Genomic DNA, 25,437 nt, shown 5'->3' on the forward strand with positions numbered 1-25,437 from the left:
ACAGTACCAAGGTTAACAAACACTGCTCCAGATGTATATCCAACAGGTAGCAAACTCAGCATTACCAACTCCAACCTCTTTATCTCCACTCCACTATTCTGCTTTCCCTGTAAAATCCAAAGTCTCCTCTCAATAAAGCTTAGTTGCTATTCCCTATTATGATTAATGGCATCATTAGCTACCCAATCACATGAGCTAGAAATCCTGGAGTCATCTTTAACTCCTCACTTTCCCTTGCCTATTAATCTACTTCTAAAATGCCTTTCTAAAATTTCCCCCTCCTTTCCACCACTCCTGCCACTGATTTAGTTCAGTCTCACCCACATTTTCCCCCCACAATATTTTTTCCCCACTAATTCATCTTTTGCCTTGCTGCCAGGATTATCATCCTAAAACACAGAAGCAATAGTCCTATTATCCCATGCAAAACCACAGTTAAGCCACCAGTGTCTAACAAATAAAAGTTCAAACTCTGCATTGATATGGAAGATGCTAAACAATCTGGCCCCAAATTCGCTCAAGAGTTTCATCCCATTCACTACCTCCTCTCCTTGGCTACTGGGTTGTAATATTTTTAATGTCCTTTTAAATATTTAGATTCCATATCGCTACTGCTTTTCATTTACAGAGAAAAGAGATAGCAGTGTTCTCATTCAATATGTCCCATTACATTGTTATCTTTACATGAACATCCATTATCTTGTTTCTGATGAGGCTTTAATCTGAGTTGAAATTCCTAGAGACAATATATCTAGAACAGGAAATGTAAAATAATCTCTTCCCAACCATAGTGATTTTATATGTTTTATATGTTTGGTAGTCAAAATAAAGATATTTGCAGCTATTTACAGTTTGCTTTTTGATATTTTTTTTAATATTTAGATTTTATGAGTAAATACTTCCAAAGATGAGAAGTCCAAAATGCCAGAACATGTTACATTCTCTCACTGGATGAGTGAGAGGATCATTATGTGTGTTGTACTTTCTTTTTATTAAGTAGTAGAACTTCAGGGAAAGCTAAAAACTTAACAGTTCTTTGAGGCTGTACTGAAAGGAAAACACTTATTTGACCACTTAATGCATGTAGCCAGGATGAAACAACTGGTCATACAGATGGTTAAATGTGAAATATGTAGCTAAGGGAGACCTCGTGAAATATATTTGAGTATGTACTGCATTGAAATACAATAAAGGTACACAAATCTCCAAATCCCTTTATTAATAAGGTAAAAAAAGAGGCATGTTTTTGGATGCACCCAAACCCTTTATATTTGCCTTTGGAATTTGGGCTCCTTCATACTCTCAACACATGTACTCAAACAGTCTCCTCCTCTGTGTTGCGGTTGAATCCTTCCTAAGACGACAATGCTGCTGGCAGCCGAGAACAAAGTTAGGTGTTCCAGGCAAGCAAGTCTGGGGTGACAGCCAAGTCTCCACAAAGCAGAGTTCTCCAGATAATAAAGAGTTGACTGTGGTGGCAAAAGCCTTCTTGCAGGTGCAGATGCGTGTATTTTGGAAGACAAGCAAAGCCTTTCAGCTGCGTCCCTACCCCACCAGCACCACCTTATTTTTACAGTGCTCTGATCATACTGGAGTTTTCACTTCAGGAATTTGTTACTCCAAAATGTTCCAGGTGTGGGATGGAGGAGGAAAGCAGAGAAGACACGGAAGGGTGTAGTATAGAAATAAAAAGAAAGGAAAAGAAAAGAAAATGGGACAGGGTATTAAAGGCCTTTCTATTTCCCAAGCCTTATTCTTGCTTTTAGCAATATAACCTGATGTATTCTATTCAAATTTAATACAATCAACCTTCATGCATACATTGCTGACATTTTGGGTAGTAAGTAAATAGACGACTCTGTCAAATTGAAGCTTCAGACATCAATTAAGACATCTGTGTCATCACTGATGTTTTTTTTAAAGAAAACATATTTCCTGCAATTTTACTGGCTGAAATTCTTTTATTTCTGTTAGTCTGCTGCATTTCACATTTATCTTTGTAAAAACTAGTTTTGATATAGTTTGTTATCAGATCCTAAAAGACCACAGCACAAGAACAATTCTGTAACATTTCATCCCCCACCTATAATACAGGAAATTTCCTCTTCAACAATATTTTTTATAATAAAATGCAAACCAGTAATTGATTTAAGTAGAGTTTTAGACAAAATTAAAGAGACCAATTTCTCAAGCTCTGTAGTTTGCTTATCAGCAGTAAATGAAAACTAAAAATAGAGCAGAGTAATCCATAAAGCATCATTTTCTGATGTCTAGCTTAATAATTATACAAACCTAGATTTTTCATGTTCTTCTCAATGCTGTGTGGATCATCAAAGCAGAAAAACAGTATCCTCTTTTTGTTGATAAAGTTTTTCATGTCTCTCAAACTCAGTACATCTTTGGCCACTGTAATTTGCCTAATCTTGTAGTACTGACAAAGGCTACGGTGACTCTCCACTTTAACTTTCCAGAAACATTTCAACATGGAATGGTGAAACAATTTGAACATACATATGCAAAGCCGAAAAAGATGTATTCTAAAAAAATGTAATGATAGATATTACAAGTGTCTCTGAAATCGACTTATGAAAATCATAAGCATATGTCAGAATAATTCATTGTGATAAATTGTATTCAATTTTAATAAATGGATTCAAATTTGACAAAGTCAGTCTATACTGAATCTAATTTCCTTTAGGTGAGATGTCCATATAATAAGCTCCATTTGCCAGTGAAGGTTGACATTAAAAGATTCTGTGTAAAAAGTGGCGATCAATAAGATCCTAGCAACCTTACCAAACTGAAAAATCCAGACACATTCCAGGATAGAATGTACCTTACAAAATGAGAAGAATGAGAAAAAAAAAAAAACATGAGAATTTTGGTAACTAGAACTAGGTAGTGCAACAATATGGTGAAATGACTGAAGATGACATATTACAGGAATGGAAGTATCAGATTCAGTCTTTAAGCTAAAGGACAGAAGAGGTCTTTACTTTGACAAAAAGTCATTACTTAGGAGCCAAGTGAAATGATCAGTGTGATTATGAAGGGGAACAGAATATACCACCCCAAAATAATCCACTTTGGCATGTGGATGATTTTGAGCTGAAGGCAATCAAGTCCCAGCAAACTCAAAAACTTTTTACCTGTCCCTTAACTACCTAAAATAATTTAGATGGGGGCTTGGCCCAGAAAGAGAGCTATTGCCAGAGATCACTCTTTTATCTGAAAGACTTTGCTGCATGCCAGGGCAAACACCTGCTCTTCTTATCTTCCCATTAATTTGCCTCCTTTTTGACGCCCTAAGTTGCTATCCCATTCATTAGCTCAGAATGACCTATAAGCGTCAATTGCCTGATAGCTTTAGGTCTCATATTTTTATGGGGCTTCCACAGGTACAAAATTAAATTTGTTTTTCTCCTGTCAATCTGTCTTTTGTCAATTTAATTATTAGACCAGACAAAGAACCTAGAAGTGTAGAATAAAAAGTTTTCTGCCCAACAATCATTTAGTCAGACAATCCTGTTTTTCTCTCCCTGTATATTCATAATATTACCTACCATCAGGCTGTTATCAGGATTCAATAAACAGCCAGTAGTTAGCAATGTCATTATTACTGTTACATATGTGCCCCAAAGGCAGGGTTTACTCTTTGCACTATTTATAAACGCATTTAACGTTTGGCACAAAGTTCTGCATATGAATACTACATGCCTAAAGGACACTGATGATAAGTGCCTCTGAAATTTACATACAAAGTCATAATTATGTGCTCTTTTTAGGATTCAGCTACCATTGGTTTCTTGGTGTTGCTAGTCAAGAGTGCAAGGTAAGAAGGCAAGTAGAGAAGCTCGAGAAATGACAGCTACAAAATAATTTTTATAAAACCAAAACCAGGGAGAATGATTTTATAAACTAGAAATAAGAAGGCAAGGAGGCCTGGAAAAAGCCTTCTTGTATCTACCTGAATGTAAAGCATGCAATATCCTGATCCAGAACCTCTGCAGAAGGAAATCAGGAAAGCGCCGACTACACAGGTAGCTTGCCTACAATATTTGTGAGGAAGATTTTGATAATAACCTTCTGATATCTAAATGACATGTATTAAAAGGACAGTGACTAGCTTTTCTCAGTCTTCACTAAGAGCAAGCAAGAAGATGTGTGTTTATACAGCAGGAGAGATTTGGGAATGGGTTTAACCAAGAATTTCTTAACAATGCAGGTAACTGCCCATGGCAAGGGATTAGCAAGGGAAAGTATGACATACCTTCTACAGAAGTACTTTGAGGGGCACCTGGGTTGGTCAGTCAACATCCTCTCAGACCATGATCTCATGGTTCATGGGTTTGAGCCCCATATTGGGCTCTGAGCTGACCACTCAGAGCCTGGAGCCTGCTTCAGATTCTGTCTCTGTCTCTGTCTCTGTCTCTCTCTGCCCCTCAATAGTTATGCTCTCTCTCTCTCTCTCTCAAAAATAAATAAGTAAACATAAAAAAAAGAAAGTCTTTTGAAATCATAAAGATTCTCATCTCATCCTGAAAAATTACTTTTAAAGCTCTTTTTAGCCCTCTAAGATTTTAAGATTGTGTGCTAAGGGCCAATTAAAATTAGAGTTGTAGAGAATTTCTAGGTTATACTTAACCAGAAAATAATAAACTGGGAATGCCACTTTTCCTATCAGTCAAATGTCTAACCTCCCTTAAGTTTAATATTCAGTAACAAATTGATAAAATTATTTGGCCCAACTGAAAAGTTTTCTGGAACTGAAGGTACAGCAAGGGATTTAATACCTTCAATAACAATTTCAAAGAAACTAATGTCAAGCACTTTACTAATTCCTGAAGAAGAAGGAAAAAACACATAAAAAAGTTTTAGAGAACACTGGTGTTAAATATAAAAAAATATTTTCTTTAGAAAATCACATCAAATACTCTACAATACAAAAAACAAACAACAACAACAAAAGAACACATGTCCTAAAATCCTTGGTGTCATTTTAAAGAGTTAGTAGTAAAAAATGTTTCCCATAGAGAACTTTTTTAAAGTTACGAAATGTTTCTGTCAAGTATTAAAAATAATGAATACATGAGTTGAAACATAATTCATTCAAAAAGTACTTCTTAAGAATCCTCTTTCGGGGCGCCTGGGTGGCGCAGTCGGTTAAGCGTCCGACTTCAGCCAGGTCACGATTTCGCGGTCCGTGAATTCGAGCCCCGCGTCAGGCTCTGGGCTGATGGCTCAGAGCCTGGAGCCTGTTTCCGATTCTGTGTCTCCCTCTCTGCCCCTCCCCCGTTCATGCTCTGTCTCTCTCTGTCCCAAAAATAAATAAACGTTGAAAAAAAATTTTAAAAAAGAATCCTCTTTCAATGAGAGTCTTAAGTAGTAGCCAAAACCAATTTAATCAACTGTTATCCGGTATGAAAGGTTGGAAAAATCCAACAGAAATGTAGAGCATTTCTATTAGTAGGAACTAATACTAATATATCACACTTAAAAAAGTTAAATCAAAAATTCAAATCAGATTTCTTAGCTTCGGTGGTGTATTTATGATTATGATCCATAGGCATCAAGGACCCAAAGCATTTACTTTCATAATCAACCTATTTCAAAGCACATCCTACCTATGTCAGTAAATCTTGACTGTCTGCCATTTCTGTTAAGTCAACCCGGTATTATTTTTGCTTTCGATTTCAAGTGCCCATAATGTATTTCATATTTCAAATGATCTAAAGAAATGAAGCCTTCAAGCCCCAAGTTGTTTTTATATCCAGACAGTTTCCAGGCATGGTATCTCCCTGAGGAGGGCTCCAACTACTCTCAACCAATACCTGATGACTGAAAAATTTCTGTCTCATCTTAAACTTTTCATGCTCCCTCCAGCCTATTTTTGCTAGTCACCTGTATCTTTGGCTGCCATTTACTATATCAACAAAATCACCAAGGGAACTTGTTAAAGCAAAGACAGTGACCCTCCTTAGATTTTGAATCTGAATCTCCTAGATTTGTGTCTGGGACTTTGGACTAACAAGCCTTCTGCCAGTACGTAAACTCCTAAGAGATTCTTAAGCTTTATCAGTTTGAGACAGTACTTCATGACGTATCTATCAACGCTAAAGCATATCTATCAATGCTAAAATTGAGCCCTAGGATATATTCCTTAGGATCTCAATCTCCATATAGTATTTAAATTAATTGTCACAAAAACTCTAAGCAGTGAGAAATACTATTTCTATTTTACACAAGAGGATAGCAGGGTTCAAAGAAATTAAAGGGCACCTGGGCGGCTCCCTCGGTTGACCATCTGACCAGCTCAGGTCATAATCTCAGCGTTTGGCAGTTCAAGCCCCACATCAGGCTCACTGCTGTCAGTGCAGAGCACACTTCAGATCCTCTGTCCCCCTCTCTCTGCCCCTTTCCCACTTGCACTCTCTCAAAATAAATAAATAAATAAATAAATAAATAAATAAATAAAACATTAAAAAAGAAAAAGAAATTAAGTATTGGGTAAAACTATGAGCATGGCCAACATACTGTGTAGACTGTATGGTGGGATGAAAAAGACAAAGGACTCAGAAGTGAAACTTCTATTTGAATACCAGGAAGGCCACTAATGCAAACCGATATTTCCATTCAACCCCTTTCAACCCCCAATTAATCACAGTAAAATGGTGACTCTAATGCTGACCTTTGTAGGTCATAGCATATCATCGTTCACTCAAGAGATATTAATCCATTTCATCTGCAATTTTTCTTCCTTAAAATTTCCTTAGGCCTAAACTTATTTTAAAATGCTTCTTTTGGCCTGTTTATTTCTGAGTAGAAACACAGTCCTACCTTTTAACAACATTATTATTAGATGATAATCAGTTATCTAAATACAATTATTTAGGAGGTCCACCTGTAATTTAAAGCACCATTCATTTCAAACCTGTTTAAAATAGAAACAATTGGAGAATTTCCAAAATTAGGAGAATATTAAACAAATAAAATTATTAAATAAAATTATGATACAGCCACACAGAATAATACTATGCAATCATTGAAAGTTGTAATTTTTGAAGAATTGCCAGTAACAATAAAATAGTAGACACAATAGGACATGAAGTTATATTTATTACATAATTCCATGATCAAATATATGTGTACAAATGCATGTGCATGAACATATATACATGCAATTGTGTCAAAAGAGAGAAAGGAAATATACCAAAGTATTAATAGTAGTTATTTGTGGGTTGAGTAATTATAGATTACTTTTATTTTCTTCTTTGTAGTTTGTTTGGATTTTACACATTTGCTACAAAATTATATGTACTTTTTACAAAGAGAAAAAGTAAACATCATATAAATGAAATGTATAAGTAAAACAAAATAAAAAAGTGCTGTAAAGCAAGCAAAATGAGGCAATGCTATCATTTGCTTCTTCTTACCCCTGAGGTTGTAACAAGAATATACTTCTTATAAGGGTTTCTTTAATTTCTTTTATACCCAACATTATAAAATGCTCAAAGAAAGATAAAGATCCTCTCAGATTACACTCATTATAAGTTTCTCTCTGACCATATCTGGCTTCCGTGAAAATTCTACAAATACAATATCTGCAACAGAAGGCTCTAAAATAAGGGAACAAACTGTTTTTAACTGTGTGGGGTAGTTTCTCACTTACACAGAAATCAGTCTTCCCCAAATAAAACTGCGGTACCCCTATTCTAACATTTAATACAAGTCTACTCTATCCTGGGCACTATTCTAGTTCTTCTGTTTTCATTATTCTTCCCTCTGTGGCCTTAAGCAAGGAACTTAACCTTTCTGTGTTTCTATTCCCCATATAAAATAGAATGACAGTAGTAACAACTTGATTAAGCATTTTTAATTTGAAGATTAACTCAGTTGATATTTAGAAATCCCACAAGAAAATAATCATAGTATAATAATAATGATGATGATAATAGTAACGATAATAAGTATTATTTTTAACCTTAACAGCCATGTTTAAGGAGCAGGTATATAATTGCCTCAGACAGTTGATAAGGACACTGGGATTGAGAGTTTAAGTTACTTCTCACCTTATGTGTGCCAAGAGTCAAACGCAACTTTTGCTGACCCCACAGCCCATACGCATCCTTTAAACTATCATGCAACAGACAATATTCATAAAGAGTCACAAACCTATTATAAGCTAGACACAGAAGCCGAGAAATATGGGATAAGACTCAGCTGTTGCTTTCAGGCTAGTGAAGGGAGCAGGCAGGTCTTCAAGCGGTGAGTACGATGGCAGGGATGAGAATATGAGGCTGTAATGGCAGAGAGAAAGGTGCTAAGTGTAGCTAGAGAGGTCCGGGAAAGCTACCCGGAAGAAGCAACACTTCAGCAGAGATCTGAAGAATGAGTCAGAGTTAGCCGGGAAGCTGGTAAGGAACAACAATCAGCTGGCATTTGCTCTCTGGAGTTCTGTGCTGGAACTCTGGAGCTGCCAACGCTAGCCTCATGCCAGGTGACAAATGATCTGAGTGCCCACAGCCGCAGCTGCCGTTTTATACCCTCTCCCTCCTACTTCCATCGTTAATGATCCTGAGACCAGAAAAGAATACATCTTAGTAACCAAGAGCTCTTCCGTTAGTCTTTAGTGCAGAGATACAAGAAACGTTCTTCACTCCTATTAACAATACAGCTACACGACCTTTATTATTTTCCTCTAGCACTTGCTAAAATAGACGTTTGCTGCTACTCACTCTCATTTGTATTCATCTTGGTGGCAGCCTGTTGTATGCTCATAAAGTCCTCATTACAAAAAATACATGATTTTTTGTCCCCCCAGGAACAACTTTAAAGCATGTCAGTGCTCTAAGGTTGCTTAAGGTTAATTCTTGCTGCCAGGAACACTTCCGATCTGCCCTCACTTTCAGCAGTTCTGACTTTGGAATATTCTACCTGCAGTTACACAACACCCCAGAGACACAGGTATGCCAGAGGTATCTCTTCCAGATGTAAATAGCTTTACCAAGTGAAGGCAAGGTTTGTGCCTTTATAGATATCTCTGTATATCAAATATTTCTTTTTAAAAATCTCATTTCAAACACTCGATTTGAGGAGAAATAACTTTCCCTTTCTGTTGTAGTGTGTCACTCTCAGTTTACAGAGCTTCTGGAAAAATTTCCATTTGCCCCTTAGAAGTCACTGCTACATTTCTAAATCTATTCGAATTTGTGAGGGGGAAAAAAGAATTTAATCTTTATATAATTGTCAGGAACCAAACTTCAGTGCTGTTTGTGGCTGGAAGTATGTTTTAAGCCTCATGGAAATGGTTGCTTTCCTTTAGGGAGTTTACAGTTTGGCTGGAAAGGCAAAAGAAAAAATGTTAAACCGATTCAGTGGACTGACCAAAGGAAATAGCGACATCAGGACACCAGAGGAAGAAGAAAACTTTTCTCCATGCTAAGAAAGAGGAGTATAATATGGAATCCAGTAGCAGAATATTTTTATTATTTGTGTATATTTCATATTTGTGTATTTTTCAATGCCTAGCTTTCCAAAGAATAAAGAAAAAGCCTCCAATATATTTTCCAAGGCATTGTACTTTTTGTACTTTCAAAATGATCATTGAAAGAAACTTCTGCGCTCTCAAACAAGTTTTTTTTTTTAACCTTAATTTAAAGAATCTTGACAAACTAGTTCCAACATACGAAGAAAAATCTATTTCAATTGTTATAAGAAACACAACAGTTTTAAGTCAACCACTAGGGGGAAAAATCTGCAGTACACAGTGCAGTATATTTCTCCAAAACGGAACCTCCAGCTTTATTTGGACAAGATATGCTTCCCCTAATCCATCGGTCTCCAGGCCAAACCATGCCCCAGGGCTTACAATAAGGTAAAAATCCTGGGTCACTGTTTCTTCCCATCTCCTCTCCCATGGGTTAAAAATAAAGCATTAACAGCATGTCCAGCAGGATAGAAACCAGAACTGGTGTGAAAATTTGTCATACTGACACGGATGAGAGAAAAAGCCTGACTCTGTGCAGATTAGGTCGAAGTGAATGAAATCCTGCATCCTTAGTTTAACTAACATATACAAACCCCATCAACATATACTTTCAAACTGAGAAATTCCTCCCTTACGTATTTTTAAATGAATTCTATGAAAGTAAATTAAGATGTATAAATTATCATCACAGAAGAAAGGTCTCTCTTGGGCAAAAGGGGAAACTCCAGGTGTTTGTTTTATTTTTTAATGTTGTTGGTTCAATGACCCTGTTTATTTGGCTTTTTTATTTGTAAGACACTATATACATTTATTTATAATTTAATCAAGTGAACTACATTTATAATTTCCTGTAAAATGTCTATTTATTTTCATTTAGTATCATCCTTTCAAACAACAATAACAACACAATTCTTCACTAATTTATTTACATGTATCTGTCATTGCCCATAAAAGCTATCAATGTCATTACACAGGGACAGAGAAAAGGACTACCTCCGTGTATGGGGGCTGGGACCCCAAGCATGCTACCTCAGTACCCCCTAAAACCATGGAAACAAAGATTTAATGACCTCTGAAGTGATAACTGGGCACTCCCAGAAATAGAAAGAGGCTCTAGAGAGTTTTCCTGTACAGATGACATTAGAAGCATTCATGTAAGGAGATAAATATATATTTCAGTGTGCAAAGACTCTACAACCGTTTTCCTGAATTTGTTTAACGTGTTAATATCCTCTTATATGTCTACCATAGAGATATGAAAATGAGCTGGTGAATTCTGCCTGTTTGTAATTATCCTAGTAACTCCTTTAAAAATGCGAAGGGAAGACTGTTCATGTAAAAGATTAAAAATAGAGGAAGATGAAACATCAATAGTGGCTATTCTAGGGCACTTGCTTGTCATTACCTGAGCCATAGGGGGGATCCGCTGGAACAAGAGTTCCAAAGACTTGGTAAATTTTGAGGATGTTAATCATTGATGAGTAGTAGGAAAACTAAATGTAAATAATATAGAATCCTGGCCAAATCCCCATTCATTCATTCATTCATTCATTTATATAGTAGATACTTTTTTCAAGAAATGTCTAGGTTCTGTGGATATACTATTGAGAAAGACCTCCCTGTCTTGGAACTTATATTTTAATATGGAAAATATACAGTAAGTAAATCATAAAGTTATTGTGAAGCCTCACACTGGCTCTTGCTATTATACACAACACTCAATATTTCTAAAAGAGTACTTAATACCGATATTTTTAATGGCAGTGGGAGTGAACTAATGATGAAAATCCAAAATGTTCAGTCTGATGTTCAAGGCCATCTCTAATACTGCCCCTGCCTCCCCCTGTATAATATTATCTCTTACTGCTCACTCCTGAGATCAATGAAGAAAGCAGTAGCCAATACAAACTAAATGCTTGACTGCACATTATCTTTACTCACCAAAATCAATCTTTCCATCCATCCCTTGAGAAGACTGCCTTATAATGTCAAGTCCCCAAGTCAGATTTCTCCCTCCACTTAAATGCTATACATCTTGGGCATGACCCTCTCTAATAGCATTTATTTTGATTTATATTTTACTGTATACTCATGTTCATAAAAATGCCCAACCTAGTCATTTATTTGACTGGCAACTTTTTGAGGGCAGGGACTATTTCTAACTTGTCTTGATGTCTCAGGCTATTTGGTATACTGTCTTAAACCATTAGGTCTCAATTCACTTCTTATGTTGAATTGTGTTGTATTTGCTGTGTTCAATGGCAGGACATAACATTCAGTACCTGATTCATGTACAAATCTGTTACAAGGGAACACATACAAGTTTATAAGTAGCCTAACATTAGTTTTAGAACAATAATACAAAGAGTAAAGCCGTGACCTGCGTTATTTCCAATGTAGTTCTGAACTTTTGGATCTTTCAGTTTGCTGAGTAGTTTCAAATATAAACTCCTAGTCAGAACTCTCAAGTTTTCAGACTTTTGTGCATTCCAGCTATAGTAACCTCAAGTCTGGGGAATCTATATTTATATACCTATGCATTCTATTTCCATATAATCACTTCAGCCAATATTTTATGTTCAAAATATAAGAACCAAACTATTCCTCAGGATTTAAAAGTACAACTAAGTGCACAACTGAATGAAACTTGGGAAATTTAACACGTTTAACACTGAAACTATTCAAAGACTTAAACATTCTTTAAATTCAGATTTGTTTTTGGCAAGAGATGATCGTCATACTAAGTTATCTAGATAGAAATATTGTGTGAAGGTGCGAAAATCTATCCACATCCAACACATGCATTTTTATAACATAAACAATTCTGCATGTAGGTGACACATATATGTTATTGTCTACACATACACAACACCCATTCACATGGCATATGAGACCATACAAAACGTACATACACAAGATATGTGTTTTTCATCACTAGTGTTTTCATAACTGCACAATATTTTTTTCTGGCCCACAGATATAAAAATCATTCATATTTTATAGGTCTGTTTACACCTACAGTAAAAGTAACTTAATGTCTAATCCACAGTAGTTAAACAGTTAAATATATATTTTTTTCTATTGCCTCTTGAAAGTCGGATCTGGTAAAATCACATGCTAATATGGTTTAGGTTTACTTTCTTCTTTTTTTTTTTCTCTAACAAAGAAACAAAAGTATTTTGGTGCCGTTATCATGTGTTTCTTTAGACCATTAGTCAGATCATATTTCTATCAATAGACAATGTTCTGCAACGGTTTTATTATATCATGTTGAAAAATGAAAGATTGTGACCTCAAATCCCCATGATCCAGGCAAAAATGAAATGAGTGTATACACATAGGCACAATTCAGGACACAGAACGTTTGGTACACAAAGAATGATCAGACGGGTTCCTACCCAGCACAATTCAAATTCAGTAGTTTCTCTTGCACATACCAGCTCAGCTGCCCACGATCCTTGCTGCTTTTAAATACTACAAAGCAATTTACACTCCAACTGCCGCCTGCTTAAGTTCTTCCTTTTGCGCTCAGAAATGGAAATACTTGGACAGTGAGTGATGCCCTGTTGCAGCTGTTTCCCGAGTCCTTCAGCAACCCACCTCTGAGCCGCGCTGGGTTAAGCCCCGCCGCTCCAAGCTCTTTCTCCCCACCAGCAGGCAACTGGTCGGCCGCTGGGCGGAGAGAACGGGCACCAGGGCGCCATCTGGAGGCGCCTGGAGGCAGCCGCAGCAAACTTAGAACAACTGGGTGGAACAAGAATGTCAGCAAATTCTTTGTTAAAATAAGCATACTGTTTATTTACACTTTCATATATGTATATATATACATATATACATATATATACTTCATATATATATACACATACATAAGACAAAAATGCAAGAAATCGTCATAAATGTTCTATTTCTTTCATTCTTCACAATACGGTAAAAACTGTGATCTCATTTATGTACAAATAACGAGATGACAAATTAATCTTATTTCTTTTTGACTCAACTCAAATGAAAATAATTAACACTGGCTACTATCAGAAGTTTCTATGATTTCGATATTTAACAAAAACACAGCTTTCCAAAAGAGAAATCTATGCCTCTGAACTAATACAATGCCAGTGTGTTAAACATGCTCTGCTTTTTTAAAAATTACACACATTACCTCTGGAAATGTTTAGTGTGTTCCTTATCAGTGCATTACACTGACTTGAGTATGATAACAAGAAAAAACAGTTTCGATTATAGTTCATTTGATAAAGCGTTCATAGGACTTAAACATTTCAACAAAAGCTCCTCAAATTAATTTCCCACTAAATACCTCCCTAAGCTTCTTTCCCTTAAAGAGGATAATTTGTATACCTGAATGAGATATAAGCTTAATTAATTAATTGACTAGAGCACTTAAAGGCTTATCTATTGTGATATGCATTTAGAAATGTGACTATTGAGTGTTTCGTTATTCCCCACAGATCAAAATGAACATGATTGCTATTCCCATCCCCCACTCTACCTCACTCCTATGTCCATCATGCATCAAGATTTAGGATGTCATCTTGTCTTTAAAATTAAAATTTGACTTTGAAACTATTTAATAAGGGATCCATTTATTGCGATCGTACATTTTTCCAGACAAATATGGACCAGAGCTTGATGATATTATGTGGGGCCCTTTTGGGAAACAAAAATTCTTAATCACTTCAATTTCAAATCAGTGTTTGGGAAATTCTGACAGGATAAACATAGAAAAATTATTTCATCAATATTTCATCTCAAATGTTTATTTCTATGTGTTTGATACACAAATATATCAGCTTTTCAACATACACCATTATATTCTAAAGAAAAGTAAGATTTTTTTTTTAAATAGAGACAGTATGTATCAAATACTCAAACTATATTTTTTGTGAGTTTGTAAAATGTGTGAAAATGTATGTGCTGAAAGGATTAAAAAGAATGGTAACTCTTTATGTCTCTATACCCTCAACTCCTAGCACTATGGAATATGAAAACATACGTGTCAACTAACTGATTCCTAAATTATATGACTTATATGTTGCACTATGGTTAGGGTTATATTGAACTTCTTAGAAAGGCAACATGCTCAAATACACAGTTTAAGATTACAAGCAGAATAAATAACATTTGGAAACTTACATATAATAACAAATTTAACACTGACCAAACACAGATATGTCCAACTTTTACAAAGTAAAATGTGATACGTGAACATTTAGATGTAACAGATAAATTAGGGGATAAAGCTCCCCACCACAAATGTTTTGACCTTACAAAATCATTCTTTACATAAAAACTCACCAGACTTTATAGAATGATTTGAATGAAAAATATCCACATGTATAAACATGAAAAAAAGTGAGACATTAATGAGAAGGGTAGACAGGTAAACTTTATAGCCAAAGATACTGTTTCTATGCTGATCAGAATAAAAGGCTGAAAATCATAGGAGTTGATGCTACATGCAAAAGAGATGATTAGGTGGCTAGGGCAAGGAGAAGAAGCATCATGGCCATGTGTTGTCCCATGAAAAAGGGTCTAAAATTAGCCTTAAGACATTGAAACAAGAAAAAATATTTTTTAAAAGTGTAAATCTGGGGCGCCTGGGTGGCTCAGTTGGTTAAGCGTCCGACTTCGGCTCAGGTCATGATCTCGTGGTTTGTGAGTTCTCGTGGTTTGTCGGGCTCTGTGCTAACAGCTCAGAGCCTGGAGCCTGCTTTGGATTCTGTGTCTCCCTCTCTCTCTCTGCCCCTCCCCTGCTCATGCTCTGTCTCTCTCTGTCTCAAAAATAAATAAAACATGAAAAAAATTAAAAAAAAATAAAAGTATAAATCCCCAAATAAGAGTATAACAAAGAAGCAAATTATTTCTATTTTCACAATTTAGCATGTAAAACTCAAAGAAAGCAAAAATAGTCCAAGTCAAAGACCCACATAGGACTAAAGAACTAAAATAACATGGGGACTCTAAATATTTGTCTTTTACTGTGAACTAGGATGAAGAATCTATGTATGTGTTCTATTGCTATAGCAAATTACCACAATCTTTGTAGCTTAAAACAAAGCACACTTATTGTCTCACAATTCCTATAGGTCAGTAATCCAGGCATGACTGAGATGAGTCCTCTGCTCAGTCTCACAAAGTGACAATCTTGGTATCAATTGGGCTGTTTGTTTGTTTTAATGTGAACCAGAAATGTTTATTGCAGAAATTTGGCCAAGATTCCTACTGGGTGGCCCCTGTTGCAGTTTGACTGGGGCCCTCCATCTAGGCCTGGGTAGGTAAAATAGAAAAGGTTACAAGGAGCATGTCTGAGGCCAGGGCTTCAGAGCTGCAAGATGATGTTAGGGGCCAGGCTGCAAGTGCAGCCTATACCATCTGGCTCCACATGCAGGGACTTCACTATGTCATCCTCTTCTACCATGGAAAACCTCTTAAGCTGGTGTTTTCCAAAGACAGACACCAATGAATTATCTAGTAGCAAATCCATCTCCTTTCCAAAGGCCCCTGTGGGGTCAGACAAGAGCCTAACCTTGTCTCCAAAGATGTGAGCTCATCCCCACTTTTCAGTCACAAAGACATCATTAAAACTTGACATGCTACTACCTGGACCCCTTGGCCTTCAAAGCCTCAGCTGGCTCCACAAACCCTAGCAGGTGGGTCTTGGAACATTCGGGGGTAAAGGCCTCAGGGATTCCAAACAGCACCCCTTTCATGCCCCTGAACAGCTCTGCCAGGTTCAGTTTCTTCCTAGCCTCCCCTCCTAAAACCACCACTGAAGGGATGGAATCTCCCACCTCGACTGGGGCCATGGCTGAATTGGCGCTGCTGAAACCATAGGCTCTGCCAAGCATCTACTCCCTGACTCATTGCTGGCCCCCTCCTGCTCCCACTCCCACCCATGCTGCAGATAATGGCAGCTGCCCAGACAAGAACCAAGCCTGCTCAGCCACCAAGAAGGTTCAGCCCAACCAGCAGCATACCCATCCCAGAGACACTGGGCTGTATTCTTATCTGGAGACTTGGTTGGGGAAGAATGTGTTTCTAAATTCAACTAGGCTGTTGGAAGAATTCATTGCCTTGGATTCTTCAAGTTCACCAGGAGAAAGTGTCTTCATTTTAGGGAGGACACTAGTCTGTCTTTTAAGGATGTGCACCTAATTAAGTCAGGCTGACCCAGAACAATCTCCCTTCCAGCTAACTCACAATCACCAATTTGGGATTCTACATCTGCAAAATCCCTTAACCTTTGCCATTTTCTATTGGGTAAAAAAAGTTACAGGCTCCACCCACACTAAACTATGAAGATGAGATTATGCAAGGATGTGACACATTGGGGATCACCTTAGGTTGTGTCCACAATGGGATCTCTACAAAGACACAAGAGATTTTTTGCTTACCATGCAAAAGCTTAAGTGGAACAGCTTGGGGAGAATGGAAGTGCAAGGACATTTTGTCCCCTTTGGGATCAAGGCAGAGACATGGATATATTTATTATAGGAGTTTTACAGCTGCATAGTTATATCTAACAAAGAAATATAATGAGGAAAATATAGACAAGTCATTTCCTCAGGAAGAACACGGAAGCAGAAGGTTGGTGCAATGAATTAAAGAGTGATGTCAGGCTCTTGGTCAGGCAGGAATTGGGACAATGAAGAGCATAGATGCCAGCATGGCTGCAATGGCTTTGTGGACTAGACATGTTTGTGTCACCTGGAAGCCTGTCCACAGCCCCTCACACTGAGTCATCCATGCTCTGCACTGGCTCAGCCTTACTGGACGAGGAATACATCTGAGCAAAAAGAATACATTCAGAGACTGACCAGAAACTTATGGTCTATGTGGCCTTACTGGAAAAAAAAATAAGCCTGTTCAATTAAATGTTCAGGAATTTGAACTAAAGTAAAAGACAGAAGTTGCCAGTTGGTGGAGAATCATGCAGCTGAAAGGCCATGTAGCAATTATGAGCTGTATGCTAGCTGATGCAGAGAAAGCAGCTTAGCAGAAGGAAAAAAAAATGGTGCAGACTCAAAAAGAAGTAGAGATTAGAGAGAACATTCACTCATTTAATTCCTCTAATACATTTGTATAGAGTTCCTATTATGCACAGGGTACTGTTCTAGGTGCCAGCAATACTGCAATGAATAAAACAAAGCGCCTCGCCTGTTCTCATGAAACTTATTCTGGTAGTGGGAGATAGACGGTAAAAATGCATGAGCATATAAATTATATTTCATGAGGAGAGAAAACTGTGGGAATAAAAAATAAAGCACGCCATGAAGTTTAAAAGCAATGGGGGAACTGCTACTTGGGGCAGCCATGGTCAGCAGTGCATGTTTGATGGTGTGTTCTTGGAACAGAAACCTGAATGCACTGCAGGTGCCAGCCAGCCGTGCTGATAACTGTGGAAAGGGTTTGCCGGACAGAGTGCACAGCGGATGCAAAGACTCTGAAATAGGTATGTGCTTGGTGAATCAAAGGAATAGCAACGGGCAGGGGGAATATGCCTGGTGGAGTGGGAGCAACAAACCAAATGATGGGGTATGAGGTCAGAAATGGAGTGAGCAAAAAGATCCCACTGGGCTTGTGAACCTGGGTCAGAATGCTAGCTTTGGCCCAGAGAGATGGGAAGCCACTAGAGGGTTACTAAAAGATAATAGCAGCCTTACGTTTTTAAGAATCATTCTTGCTGCTGTGGAGAACAGATGGGAAGTGAGGGAGGGAACAGGGAGACCATGTGGACCCTGAGAGATACAAAGTGTGGCCTAATTTCCAATTATGTTCCCCATGAGGTCTGGCTGTACTTGTTTCAGTACTTGAATTTCCCTGAGATAACACTGCAAAGCCTTTTAAAAAAAATACCCCCTTTTCTTAAACCGGATTGCCAAAGACTCTAATGAACGTTAAACATATTCAAGACTTGGGTATTTTGGCTTTTTATGTATTTTGGCATAAGAGCTAAACGGTAGTAGAATTTTAAAAACACATGTTACTTTTTTATAAATGATAGAAAGTGCTTGCACATTGGGGAGTTGATGTCAGACTACTAAATTGTTGAACATAATTATTTTTCCAGGGTGTTGGCTTAAACCCATAGAAAAAAAGGTCAGCTCCCAAAGATAATCCATCTGATCTTTTGTGACATAAATGTTTCAAGCGTTTCTAACTCAATGAATATTCTCATCCAATATCAATAAAATAAATATGATGAAACTTTTATATCTTATGGATGACTATTTTGTTACATTTTGAGTCTTTGAAACTCTGTTGCTTCCCCTATTAGAGACAAAACAATTTTAGAAACAAAACAAAGATTTTATAAAGAACCCATTATTTTTAAATGTTATATCCTCCCAACCCACACCCATACACAGACACACACTCATATATGTAACATTTTTTAGATGTGTAAACATATTTTGGCTACTTTTTTATGGCATTTCTAATAAAATGTCACAAAATAAACCATAGAGTGTTTTAATGGGCAGGTGAGGGAAGTTAGCAAACACACTGTCACTGTCTTAATCACATGAAACATTTCACCACGCCACTGTCAATGAACATATGTAACTAATACAAGAAATTTTAAAAAAAGTTTTAGGTCAGACTATCCTTTAAAAATAACAAGGGTACATTAAAATACATGCCCAAATATGCAAATATTCTTTATCTTTTATTTATATTTTTGGTGACACTCTCTAGAAAGTATTTTATATCTTTTGGATGAGGGTAAATTAATAGCATTGTAGGTTCCACATTATTTGATAATTTTTGCTGTCATTAAAAAGCAGTGAATGGCATCTTAGCTGTTCCACATATGTTTATTAAATTATGTTATTCTTCTTATTTAAAATATTTGTTAAATGTAACATTTGTAATAAATATTTCCCCACTCACCAAATTCTTAAAAAAACAGTACTATTAGAGAAAATAAAATTCAGACCATTCACCTGTGAAAAAAGAGTATTTTGTTGGATATGAAAGGGAAAGGATTGGCACCCATAGAGTCAGATATTTTCCTGTGTGAAAATACACACACAACATCAATTTCAATACTCAAAAGACAGAGTTACAGATATTGGAATCACTAAACAGTAATTAACAACACAGAAATGTGCAAGGAGATTTAGATAGAACATTAAAACTAAAAGAAGCTATATCCTAAGTAATTCAGCAGAGTGATACAGATGAGACAGCCAAATTCAAAGAAACTTTACTTCTTTGGATTTAAGTCACCTTAAGAATTGTTAACATTCAGATATATATTCAGTGTTTCATAACATTTTTGTTCTATTCTTAAAATGCAAAGTTGTACATAATATTTCCATTATCTGTGAATTCCAGCATACAATCATATTAAGCCTTTTATCTTGTCCCATACTTGGTAAGAAAGAATTTTTCATAAGGTTTTATATTGAAATCAGCCTCATTTAAAAATATTCATTTCATATTCATGTTCTCAAATAGCTTTCAAAAATTCAAAGACCAGGGGAAATTTGATTTGACTTATAAATATCTTTGGGTATTGTTTAGGCTTTCTGGCCTCTTTAGCTGGTGCCAATACTATTCCTCTTACGATGCTGTAGTTAACTTTAAATTAGTAGATTAAGAGGACACATATACAACTTCAAATGTGGTTCCAAAGGGATTTACATGAAAACTAGCTAAATTATTTTAAATATTTCATAAGTAACTTTCAAGTACTATAATATTAACATTTTTTCACTTTAGGGTAGTTACCACAAATTCTATAGTTTCAATTATCTTCTCAATTTAAATGAGTCCTTTTCTAGCTCTCATTCATTTCTTTTTGTTTGAGAGAGAGAGACAGAGAGAGAGAGAGAGAGAGAGAGAGAGGGAATATCAAGCAGGCTCCACACCCAGAGTGGAGCCTAATGAGGCAGGGGACTCCATCTCATGACCTATGAGATCATGACCTAAGCCAAACTCAAGAGTCAGTCGCTTAACTGATTGAGCTACCCAGGCACCCAAGCCCTGGCTCATCTCTTGAAGACTGTTTCAACATTTCTACCTGGCAGGTAAGTTTCTCCGTTTGCATGAAAATAAACCTAATTCGAATAAGTAGGAAGTTCATTACCTTAGATTTGTAAGCAAATAAGACTACTTAATGGGAAGTAAAAGAAAATATATTTTTTTAAGTTTGTCTCAAATTTGTTCTACCAATTAGATTTGTCCCAAAACAAAATCAGCTGCCCTGAAATGTACCAAGCTCCACATCACAGGCAATATTAAATCATAGTCTGAATAGCAATTTGGCAAAGAACAGTGAAATTGGGATTTGAATATCACATAATTGGTCAGACTAGATAACCTTTCAAGTTCCTCTTAATTCTGAGATTCTATAATGTTATAAAATTATTTTCATTTCCTTTTCTCATCATATATTAAAAAAAGAAAAACTCCTTTCACTACTAAAACTTATGTGATTTACCTCTTTCCACTACATATAATATCTATTCATTATTTCCTGATGTATTATTCAATAGTTTAATTCATTTCAACAAATATATTTGATTAATTTCCTCTTATCTTGATCTTTCAAGATTTTTTTCTCAGTAGTTTTAATCTTAACATCTACAATCAATTAATTCCAAATAATTTTAGAAAATCACTTATGAAGGGAACAATAACTTTCCATGCTTAATCCAGACTACAAAAAATTTGGAGGCTTTGTTCATATTAGATAAACTCTGGGAGTTCTAAAATAGTCCACTTAATCTTTGAGATTAAAACACACGTTTACTTCAAAGATAACCTAAATTTTCATTAGGTTGGGAGTTTACAAAGTACTTCTAAATGTTTTAGTGAAACAAAATAGAAAAGATCAATGTCTAATTGAATACCTTGTAACTACTTCTCTATATTTATAGCTTGTCAATTACAATGATAATGCAGGTATCACAAATATGTTGATTCACTAAATTTTGCAAGATGTTTTCAAAAAAACAAAGTTATGGATAGCTTTGGAACTTATGCAAAATATAAAATCTTTCAAACATGTTTCTACTGTGGAGCTAGAGGAAGATTTACAAAAGGAAACATTTATGTAAGTATATAACCTTCAGTCTATTGTTTAATCCTTTGAATTCTTGCAATAAACACTAACATTTAATTTCTGTTTTATCATATTTTTATCTGCTTAATTTTTATAGGCTAAATTTTCATTTGCAAAATTGTATTGTGTGAGTAATTGTGTTTTCAATTGTTTCAAAACTGGTATCAAAAGTTGTTCAAATGAAGAAACAATTGGCTTTTTGATAATTATCAAGCATGTAGTTTCTTGGCCTGAAAACTATTTGGAACAAACAAAAAGAGAGAGAGAGAGAGGGAGGGAGAGAGAGGGAGAGAGACAGGCTTCATGAATGCTTGTGCAAACACAGATGAATACGATATATAGATGATTTAGGTATGCCATACATAATCATAAATTACTGCAGAGTTTAGAACTTTCTTGGGTGAATGTTCCATGATAAAAGGAGCTCTCTACTATTACTTAAATTAGTATTAAATCTTTCAAAATGTATTTATTTTATTGAAATCAGAGGGAGTAAAATATATACTAGATAAGAAGAAATGTAACTATTGTATTCATTTTATTTTTCTATTTTTTAAAAGTTTATTTATTTATTTTTGAAAGAGAGAGAGAGAGGAGGGGAGGGTAGAGAAAGAGAGGGAAAGAATCCCAAGCAGGCTCTGCACTGCTAACCCAGAGCCCGTTGTGAGGCTTGAACCCACAAACCATGAGATGAAATCAAGAGTCAGATGCCTAACCGACTGAGCCACCCAGGCGCCCCTACTTTATTCATTTTAATACCACTGTCTCTCTCTGGAAAATGACAGAACAGTTAAAAGGAAATTGAGAAATACTGTTGTCCTTGGAACTAAAAATACGTATGTCAAATCAGCAATATAACCATATTTAATTACATTCTGAATGTTATTTCTACATTTTCCTTTCATCCTTTGTGCATCACATATAAAGAACACAGTATTTTCATAACAGTTCTTCCTTTTCACAATATAAATTGATTAAAATAAAACTATGGACATGTAAATAAATACCTTTGCAAAATGTACTAAAAAATCACAACAAAGAATCACTCAAAGGCCTGTCACAATCATTTAGCCCACAACATTTTTATCTGACCTGAAATATTTGTGTTGGAAGCACTCACTTTTAACTCTGAACCGTTCTAGCTATTCAATCTTCTGTAGCTCCCCAGTACCAACAGATCATAACCAACATCTGCTCAGAGTTAATCTATTAACACATTCAGCGTTCTTTGATCAACAAATAACATTGAAAATCACATAAAATTTAAAAAAAGCTCCAAAAAGTTAAAGACATTCAGCTATTTCAGGAATGACTTCTTTCAGGGTTACTCTAATAGCCTCCAGCCTTGAGGCTCAGGGGCATGTGTGTGATTTCACACTTGCCCACATAGAATATGGTGTACTCAGGAGTGATTCTCCTCAAATTGAGCAACCACCTGAAAGGGCCAGAAACATCTTTATGACTCATCAGCCTACTGATGTAGCTCATTTCTCCTAAATCAGACTGATTTGTTATAGGGATGACCTTTTTCACAACCTTTCCTGGATATATCTCGTTAAAACTCAATTTTACAGAACTAGTAAGTGAAAAACCCCCAAACAAGTGTTCTTCTCTTATCCATGTCTCCACATATATAAATCCACACAGACGCACTTACTATCCAAGAAAGTACTGAGGAGGGATTCAACTCTGGGCCAGCAGATCTGAAAAACTATATTTAAAAGTATAGGTTTTGATATCATGTTGTTTTTGCCACTTTCTAGGTCCCTAGGAGATACCCTACTAATCTAAAAAGTCTTAACACTATTGTGGAGAACAAATTGAAACACTATGTTAAAAAGGACATCTAAATTCACTCTATGCACAACCAACAAACACAGTTGCCATACTGACTTTGGCTAATATATGTGTAAAATCCAAAGAAATTCCACAGGCCCCTGGTTTCCACTCTGACCAGTTCCATCATCTTCTCTCTTTTAATGGAGGTAATGCAGACACTAGACTTGTGGTATAATACACATATAAGATAGAGTAACAATGGCATAATATAGTGTATAGTGAATCCATTAAATCAAGGCTAAAATCATACCTCCAGGCCTGTTTCTCAAAGATTTCCACATATGAAAGAGAGTACTCTTTGCCAGGGTTGAGTTAGCTCCTTTGAGAGCTTTTAAAAACAGGGTCGAGGTAGTTTATGTCTACAATTATAAACTACCTACACAACTTGGCTTGTCTTGGATAATTTTGTTCCATTCACTTCAGTTAGGGATGGCAAGAGATACGAAGATGATTCCTGGGACTACTTTCTATTCAGTTTGAAGTTAGTGGAAGATTGCCCTCTCTCCAACACAGTCGCTGATGAGAAGAATCTATTAAACAGATCTGCGTTGGTTTAGACTGCAGACTGAATGGAGCATTAAATGACTGCATTAGTATGACTGCAGTGGGGGTAATGGTCGCCTCCAGTGGGTATATAATGTTGTAATAATACTCTCACATAGGTGCGATAATTGCTCAAGTGTCCTCATTTACTTGGTCACGAAATGGTACCCAGCATCTCCCCAGCAGATGCCCCCCACACCGCCCCTCACCCTAGTTTTACTTCCTCCCTCTTAGCAAGTGTAAACAGATGAGAAAAATATGTGTACTTCCAAAATGTCACCTATGTATCATGAAGCGGGGAGGGGGGGGGCACTGCAAATCACTTGGAAACAGCTTCTACGAGGCGTTTAGCGATACCGCCCATCAACACAGCTCAGATGCTCTTAATTTGATGACCCCGCCCGAACCCCTTCGGGCCTGGGCTGTAATTTTCCAAACAGCCACCCCTCATTTGCAAATAAAAGTTAAAATCAATCCACAGACACAGAATGCTGACTTCCTGCCACTCAATTTTACAAGGTTTCTCTTTGTAGAGCTGCCAGATTGTGACCGATAAAGGGGGAGGGGGGATGAGAGGAGAGAGAGAATGAGAGAGAGCATGAGACAGAGAGAGAGGAGAGAGAGCGAGAGAAGAGAGATCACTTGCTTCCTTGCTTCCTAAGCAGGGATTTGCCTGCGATGCGCGGCGAGAGGACTGCGGCGGCTGATTTACACAGTTGGCGCGGAGGAGGGGCCGGGGGTGCGGGGGGGGGAGGGGGGACAAGCTGGCGGAGGCTCCCGCGATGGGCTGATCTGGGGGCTCCCGAGCGCCTCTCCCTCTGTGCGCGATTTGGGGGCAGCAGCTGATGGATTTGCATTCGGGTTCCAGCTTGGCGTTTCCTATATTGCCTCCTAAAACCCGACCTGGAGCTCCCAGTTTAGGTGCAGACGTTGGTGAGTAACGTGTGATCCGATTTTAGTTATTTCCTAAGCCATTAAAGTGGCACTTTTAAAGCAGGTCAGTCTTAAAAGATGCCGCTGCCGCGAGCGTCTCCTTGGCCTGAAACGTTCCGCGGTCCCCTTCCCCACCTCCCACCCTCTCCCGCTCGAGATGTGAGGGTGCTTGAATGGTGAGCTGTCAGGGGGGCTCACTCTCTGCCCGCTGGATCGCTTCACCTTCGTGCTTTGCCGGAGATTTCCCCCCGCCCCAGTCCAAGTCGAATTTGGTGTGTACAGCCATACCGTTGTATTTGTATCCTCTTTTTCTCTCTACCCCCGCCCCCCCCCCCCCCCCCCCCCCGCTTCGCCGTCTGGCCAATGCTGGGATCTGGGATCTAGTCGCCCCCTTCCTGCCTCCTTCCCTCCCCTCCCCAACCCCTTCTCTCATCTACACACCACCCACCCCCACTCCCACCTACCCAAAGGGTCAAGAGCAAAGACACCGGGAGAAGGCAAGGGCTAGTCCCATCTCCTCAGATTCAAGGAGGCCTTGGGCAGGGATTGC

The 25,437-nt window shown here is 37.2% G+C and overlaps 1 pseudogene; it reads right to left on the bottom strand.

The window, feature by feature from the left end:
• Window positions 1–15,268: 15,268 nt before the first annotated feature.
• LOC123380044 lies at window positions 15,269–20,268 on the bottom strand (annotated as a pseudogene).
• Between the last annotated feature and the right edge of the window lie 5,169 nt (window positions 20,269–25,437).

This window comes from Felis catus, chromosome C2 (assembly GCF_018350175.1).
Source record: "Felis catus isolate Fca126 chromosome C2, F.catus_Fca126_mat1.0, whole genome shotgun sequence".
Lineage (NCBI taxonomy): Eukaryota > Metazoa > Chordata > Mammalia > Carnivora > Felidae > Felis > Felis catus.